Below are 8,543 nucleotides of genomic sequence, written 5' to 3'. Positions count from 1 at the left end.
TGCCGAACAATCTGACACAATCGGAGGCTCCGCCAATGAAGTCACACCTTCAGCCCACGTAATAATGGTCGTTATCGCCCCGTGGACAGAACCATTCCTAGCCTACCTTACTAGGCAGGAACTCCCAGAGGACCAAAACGAGGCACGCTGCATAGTGCGGAGATCTAAAGCCTACAAAGTCCATGAGGGAGAGCTTTATAAGAAAAGCACTACCGGAGTCCTTCAAAGGTGCATCTCCGAAGAGGAAGGGCGGAACTTGCTGGCTGAAATTCATGCCGGACTCGGTGGTCATCACGCTGCAGCTCGGTCCCTTGTAAGCAAGGCTTTCCGTACAGGCTTTTATTGGCCAACGGCCCAGGCAGACACTCAGGACTTAGTCCAACGATGCGTCGGTTGCCAGCTTTTTGCAAACCAAAGCCATATGCCACCCACCGCCCTCCAAACTATCCCCATAACATGGCCCTTTGCGGTCTGGGGGCTTGACATGGTGGGACCCCTTAAAGGTGGAACCCACAAGAAAAAATACTTACTGGTCATGGTGGATAAGTTCACCAAATGGATAGAAGCCAAGCCTGTTAAAACGGCCGAATCCGGACCGGTGATAGACTTTATATCTGGGGTCATACACCGTTATGGCGTCCCCCACAACATCATCACTGATAATGGCACGAACTTTACGGCCGATGAGGTAAAACTCTGGTGCAAAAACATGGGCATTAAGCTCGATTATGCTTCTGTCTATCACCCACAAACTAACGGACAAGTGGAACGTGCAAATGGTCTTATCATGAGCGACATCAAACCCAGATTAGTGCGGTCCCTTAAGGAATCTAACACGCACTGGGTGGAGGAGCTCGACTCCGTACTCTGGGGGCTGCGGACCATGCCGACTCGCACCACCGAATATACGCCATTCTTCATGGTGTACGGCGCAGAGTCAGTTTTGCCCTGTGACATAATTCATGACTCACCTCGGGTGCGCATGTATGAAGAAAGAGAGGCCGAGCTCGATCGGCAGGACAGTTTGGACGCATTGGAGGAAGAACGTGACGTGGCAAAAACCCGTTCCGCATTCTATCAACAGCAGGCTCGAAGATACCAAAGCAGAGAAGTACGGGCCAAAAATTACAACGTTGGCGAATTAGTTCTATGCCTGTCGGACAAGAAAAAGGACAAACTCAAGCCCAAGTGGGAAGGTCCCTTCATAATTGACCAAGTCCTGACTGGTGGAGCATACCGCCTGCTAGATGCATCGGATAACCGACTCGAGCCGAACCCATGGAACGCAGCCCGTCTCCGAAGATTCTATGCCTAGCGCCGGACTCTGTGTTCGTCTCCTTCCTCTGTCCATTTTTTACATACTGTCTGTCTTATATTTTTCTCCTTCTCCTCTCCTCTTATAGCCTTAAAAGGCTCATCACATGACGTGCTACTCGCACTCATTAAACCCGGGGGCTTCTTTTAACAGAAGCTTATTCACACGAGCTTTATGCCCAACACATGTGTTACACTTTCGCATGTACCTTTTATTTCACCATTATATGCACCGATATGACTTAAGTTTTGGCCAAGCTGGGTTGCCTGGCTCCTGTGCTTACCCCTATGTTCCCGATTGTTTAGCTGGGTGGTAAAGGGAGCACCTCTGTGATTGTTACTGCCGGGTCAGCCGGATGTGTACCTCAGACTGGGTGAAGCCGAAAGCTAGCGTTCTTAAGGGAATATTCGGTCGGTGACCTGAAAGATGATTTTTCCAATTATTTATCTATGCGCCCCCAGACGATTTTTCCTGCGTCTTTTTTGCAGAATGGACATGCACTTTAGGGCATGCCTCCCAGGGAAAGGAACCCCTAACGGAACTATTCTCCCTGGAAGATGTTTCTTACTAACCATGTAATATAACATAACTAGTTGGGCACTTGTCTGTTCAAGCACTAATGACCCCTACGCCTGGTCTCCATGCATACCCCGGTTCTTATATAACCGCGAGGGTATTCGGACACACTCCGGACCGTCAGGTCCCGAGGTTGAAGCGAAAAGGTCGGCCATGACAAACGATCTACAATCCGGCTAGAAGGCATTACAAATGACTCGTGTTGAACATTAAAGCTAGCATTGGAAACTTTGTAAGCATTGCCTTCATGTTCCGCTCATGAGGTATATGTTTGGATGAAAGGGAGTGAATTCCTCTAATTCACGTGCATTTGATGTAAGTTGCCGCCATGAATTCAAGAAAGATTGTTTTTGCTTCCTCTGGAATCATCCCAAGTTACTCACGCATATGTGCGAAGTACTCTATGGTTTGATAGGTTGTCCGCCTCCATTCCATATGTGTTCCTAGCACACCAAGCCACTGAATTACTTGTTCGAGGAGAAGAAGTTCCTTCTTAAGAAGCATGCCTTATGCAAGGACTTTGATATCCTCAATGATGCTTCCCCACCTAAACTCGATAGTGTTTTATTATAAGACTACTATGTGGCCATTCTTGTCGTGGACAACATGCTCACATGTATGTAGCAGAACCGACTCATGTTTTGGAGCTTGCCATCGTAGTTCATTTCCCGAGAATCTCGCAACGTCATCTCGTCGATTTGTGTTGCAAACTTTCTTTTCAGACATGCTAAGTCCGAAGCATCCTATCACCAATCGAATCTGAATCTCAGGCAGATATGATGGTTGGAACATTCCCAACAGTTGCATTTTGTTCCCAGCTTGCACCGCCATTGTGCCAATTCCCATGGGTTGCCCTTCTCAGCAGTTGCTGTCCAAGATCATCTTCAAAAGTGGACTTATCATGGGTCCCATCCATTTCCGATGATAAGCAAAAATCATCCATTGCGTTGTCTTCAACAAGGTAGTCCACATCGTCCATTCTGGCTTGAGTGTGCCGTTCTTCTGAACTCCTTCAAACGGTCATTTGTGATTTTCCCTTAGGCTGGTATAGGGAGTTTCAATGATCTCTGTATCAAAAGTAATTCTTTTTGCCACTTAAGGGAGTAATTCCATGAGCCACCTTCCCTGAGGTACTCTGTTATGGAATCATGACAATTTTCCCTCGCTACTTTGAAACCCTCGTCAACTTGTTCTTTCGTCCTTTCCAAGGTGTGTTTTGCCTCTCATCTCAAGAGATGTCTCTACGTCTCCTCCCGTGAGTTGATCTTGTGACCGTTAAGATGATCCATCACTATGGAGTTGTCTCTGTCCTCGTGTTTGATGAAGAACTCGAAATCAGAGTTGTCAAGACCAAGATGATGCAAGGAATCAATGCTCCTATTAGGTGCAAGTTGGATGATGAAGATCGTGTTAGTTTTGTGTCCCCTCTGTCATCTTACCCTACGCTTGAATCTCCGGACGAGATTCTTGTTTAGTGGGGGTGAGTTGTCACATCCTTAGTTCTGGTCTGACCTAGGCTAGCTTCCATGTGGTGCATCATGTTTAAATTATTTTGAATTTGAAATGTGGATTGATCAAACCCTAGCACCTCTCTAAAATTACTAGGTTCAAACTTAAATCATTTTCAATGAACCCAAAACGCCCTTTGAAAATGTTCATGATTTCTGATAAAGGTGAAAACCTCTGCCAAAAATGATTAACATATTTCTAGGTCATTCCTGGATTTTTGAATTAAATCATATTGTATTTGACTTTGAGCATTTAAACACTATAAATAATTTAAATGCTCAAATAATGTTGGAACTACTTGTGGGCCACTGAAATATTTCAGAAAGTGCTCAGGAATATTTTCAGGATTTATGAAATTGATTTGTTATTTTAAACTAAATCAAAACAAACCTGCAAAATAGAAAAACAGAAAGAATTAGGAAAGGCAGAGAGAGAGGGACTAACCTGGACGGACCAGCACTGTGCGGCCCGCTGGCCCACAGTACCAGTCACCACTAACCTTGCGCCAGAAGGACGCTGCGCGCGTGGTCGCCGCGTGCCGGCACGCGCCCGAGCCACCTCCTGCTTCCGCCGACGCTGGAGGCCGGCAGCAGACGCCACGCAACCCCTTCAACCACTCTGGCCTATCCAGTTCTCCTCTCCCCTCCTCTGCTCTCTCCTCGCAGCGCAACCGAGCGCGCCTGTCGCCGCCGTTCGCCGTTGCCGCGACCACAGCCTTCCCCGCGCCTCTTCGATGTAACCACGAGCTCCGCCATGACGTCGTCGTCCTCTCCATCGAGTCACGCAGCACCAGAAGCTCTGCTGCATCTCCAACGCCACCATTTTCAACCTCGGGTGCCGGTGATCCCCACCGTCGTTTCGCCGGACCCCGTGCCTCCCCTGCCTCGCCAGCAGCACCAGAAGAACTGCGGTGAGCCGTTGCACCGTTTCCCCCATGCCCCGTTGCCTGATTCGCCCCCTAGCCGCATCAACCACCGGAGTCGAGCGCTCCCTGCCGCCAGCCATGTCGCCGCCGTGGTTGCAACACCCACACGTCGCACCAAAGCACGTAGGCATGCTCAGCGCTTCCTCAGGAAGCCGCAGACCCCACCAGTTCACCTCGAAACGCGCTGTAGCGCCTAACCCGTTGGTGCCCGAGCTCCGCCCGCTGCCGCGAGCTCGCTTCCGACGAGCTCGGTCCACCCCAGCTACTCCCGCTTGCCCCGTTAGATGCGCAACTGCCAGCTCCCCATAGAGCCTCTCCGCCGCCCATTTGGATGCATGTGGGCGATTTCTGAGCCGCGCCGCCGTCTCGGGCCTCACCGGCGTCGAGTCGCCGGTGGGTTTGAACCCGCTGACCGGGGTTTGACCCTAGTTTGACCGCCCAGGCCCTAATTAACCTAGGTTAGTGCTAACCTAACGCTAACTAACTTTGTTAGTTAGTTGTTACACTGACATGTGGGTCCCAGCTGTCAGGTTTGACCTGGGCTGGCGCCTTTGACCTGCTGACGTCACCCCGACGTCATGCTGACGCAGTTAACCTTTTTTTGAATTTATTCTTATTCAAGAAATTCCATAAAATAGCTAAAACTTCTAAAATTCATAGAAATTAATTTGTAACTCCAAATGAGATAAGTTATATATGAAAAATGATCAAAAAAATCCAATATGTCCATCTGCACTAGTTTCACGCATGTTTAAACAACTTAACCTTGCTGTTCATATCAAAACATGATAATGCACTTTATAAATTCATGGTTTGAGTTTGAATTTGAGTCTTTGGTTCAAATAAGCTCAAACCCTTCTGTTCTTAGCTGCATTAGCTCAAATCACAGCATATCGCCATCTCATGATCATGCATCATATTGTGCATTGTATTGATCGTGTTTCTTCTTTGTTTGCCAGTGTTGTTCCCCCTCGGTAGACGTTGTTCCGATGTTGTGATCGTTGACACTGATGAAGACTCAATGCTATCTTCAGAAGTGCCAGGTAAGCAAAACGCCCTTATACATTCCAATACAATCCCACTCTCTCGCTCATGCTCTCTTTTACTGCATTAGGACAACAATGTTTCATCTGTTACATGCTGCGGTAGCCGAACCCCTTTCCTCTGCATGACCTATCTTTGCCACAGTAAATAGATGAAACCCACTAGCATGAGTAGGAGTTGTTTGAGCCCTGATGTGCCTACTCATTCATGCTTGTTTGTCATGCCTGCTATTGCTTAGAGTTGAGTTAGGCCTGATTCATCGGGGATGAATTGGAATGTGGTGAACATGTCCTACTGCTGAGAGCTAAGTGTGTGAACACGATTTGGTAAAGGTAGCGGTGAGAGGCCATGTAGTAGTACATGGTGGGTTGTCTCATTGCAGCCGTCCTCAGGAACTGAGTTCTGTGTTTGTGATCCATGAAAAGTTACTACCACACATTGGGCTCCGGGTGCTCCAAGCTCTCTCGACTTATTAATCAACCTGATCTCTGTCTAGGAGTTGCAACTAGTTTCTGGTGTTTGTAGGTAGTGTTAGTAGTCTAGCAAGTGGTACCCGGTACAGGTGGGCTTGGGACAGACTAGGCACCATGGCACGGTGTACCAAGCGTAGATCCATCCGTCGAGGTGGGCTTGGGAACCCTGCACACATCGTTTGGGGCCATGAGCGACACCCCGTCTGGATCTCCTTGCGGATGGAACCCGAATAGGCGATAAACCTGGACTAGAGACTTGTGTGGTTAGTTAGGTCGTGGCCGACTCTCTCGCCAGGCTTCCACTTGAAGGTTGCAGAGATACACGACGTGTATATGGTGGTAAGTGGTGAGAGCGTGTGTGAAGAAGTACACCCCTGCAGGGTTAACATCATCTATTCGAATAGCCGTGTCCGCGGAAAAGGACTTCTGGGTTTCCTGTACAGTTCATAGACAAGTGAAAGTGGATGCTCTAAAACTCGCAAGATAAGCATGAGTACTATGGATGGCCTTCCCGTAGGGAGACAGGAGCGGATCCATAGTGGTGTATTGATATGGTGAATATGTGGACTCATGTGCGCCACCTCAAAAGAGTTACTTGCAGTCATAGTTTAGGATAGCCACTGAGTCAAAGTTGGCTTGCTGCAGTCAAACTCCACCACCCCCTTTGTTGATACTGATGCATATGTAGCTAGTTCTGATGCAAGTCTTGTTGGGTACATTTGTACTCACGTTTGCCTATTTTATGTTTTGCAGAGAGACGTTAGTCTCTCTAGTAGTTCCGCGTGGACTTCGACGTTTAGCTTGTTACCTCAGCCACGATCTTGTACCCTTGGGAGGGTCTTGTAGATAGTCAGGCTTCTCAGCCTTTTTCATTTGTAGTTGTCTGTACTTAGACATGTTTATGCTTCCGCTCGATGCTTGTATGCTCTGTATGTTGGGTCATGAGACCATGATTGTAATACTTGGCTCCTCGGAGCCTAATGAATAAATACTTGAGTCGTAGAGTTATGCTGTGATGCCATGTTGTATTTACACATATCAAGCATATTGTGTGTATGATTGAAATGCTTGGTATGTGTGGGATCCGACAACCTAGTTGTTTATCCTTGGTAGCCTCTCTTATGGGGAAATGTAGTCTTGTGCTTCCATGAGCCATAGTAGTCCGCTACAGCCCAGTTCACCGGAGTCCTGCTAGCCCAGCACTACTGCTCCGAAACACTTGACTGGCCGGCATGTGATTCACTTCGTTCATGTGTTTGTCCCTTCAGGGAAATGTCACACGGTGACATCCGGAGTCCTTCCTAGCCTGCTACAGCCCGGTTCACCGGAGTCCTGTTAGCCCAGTGCTACAGCCGGATTCGCACGCTGCTGGCCGACATGCTCGATGTTGATTCAGGTATGCCTGTCCCCATAAGTTAGTGTCACTTTGGGTTCACGACTAGTCATGTCGGCCCAGGTTCTCTGTCATATGGATGCTAGCGACGCTATCATATACGTGAGCCAAAAGGCGCAAACGGTCCCGGGCCATGGTAAGGCGACACCCGTGGGAATACCGTGTGTGAGGCTGCAAAGTGATATGAGGTGTTACCGGCTAGATCGATGTGACTTGGAACCAGGGTCCTGACAAATTATGCATATTAAATGCGCATAAACTCAATTAATGCATAAAAATGCCAAACGAACCCAGAATAATTCCAAAATTTGGCACGATACTTATATTTGGTCTAATCTGCCTGTGTAAAAAAATTAAGGTGGGAGAAGGCAGTGTACGTATGTCGTTTCACACAGGGAGGTGGCACGTTCCCTGTCGGAACCACGAGCCTTCTTGATAGAAGCTCCGGTTTGCAAGAAGCTTACACCAAAGCTTGTCCCAATTCGGAAAAAAAATTACCGCAGCATGTTGGTGCCATGTCATGACATCGTGCCAAGTTTCATGATTTCCAAGCATGTTTTGGATTTACAGGAATTAAAAAACCAAGTTTCTCAATCTTTCCGGGCGAGCCACAACGCCTAGATGTTTGAATTTCATTCCCATCTCTTGCATGGGACCTATAAATTCAACCAAGGACACACATGTGGTTTATCAAACAACTTTGGTGCACTGGAGCCCGTGCTTGTAGTTCAAATTTGAATTATGTGCATTAAATGCGCATAAACTCAATTAATGCATAAAAATGCCAAACGAACCCAGAATAATTCTAAAATTTAGCACAATACTTCTATTTGGTCTAATATGCCTTTGTAAAAATTTAAGGTGGGAGAACGCAGTGTACGTATGTCGTTTCGCACATGAAGATGGCACATTCCCTCTCGGAACCACGAGCCTTCTTGGCGGAAGCTCCGGTTTGCAAGAAGCTTACACCAAAGCCTGTCCCAATTCGGCCAAAAAAATTACAGCATCATGTTGGTGCCATGTCATGACACCATGCCAAGTTTCATGATTTTTAGGCGTGTTTTGGATTTACAGGAATTAAAAAACCAAGTTTCTCAATCTTTCCGGCTGATCCACGACGCCAGATGTTTGAATTTCATTCCCATCTCTTGCATGTGACCTAGAAATCACCCAAGGACACACATGTGTTTTTTCAAACAACTTTGGTGCACTGGAGCATGTGCTTGTAGTTCAAATTTTAATTATGCACATTAAATGGCCAGAAACTCAATTAATGCATAAAAATGCCAAACGAACCCGGAATAATTC

This window comes from Triticum dicoccoides, chromosome 2A (genome assembly GCF_002162155.2).
Source record: "Triticum dicoccoides isolate Atlit2015 ecotype Zavitan chromosome 2A, WEW_v2.0, whole genome shotgun sequence".
Taxonomy (NCBI): Eukaryota; Viridiplantae; Streptophyta; class Magnoliopsida; order Poales; family Poaceae; genus Triticum; species Triticum dicoccoides.
The sequence above is the reverse complement of the archived record's forward strand: the minus strand, read 5'-3'. Positions refer to the sequence as shown.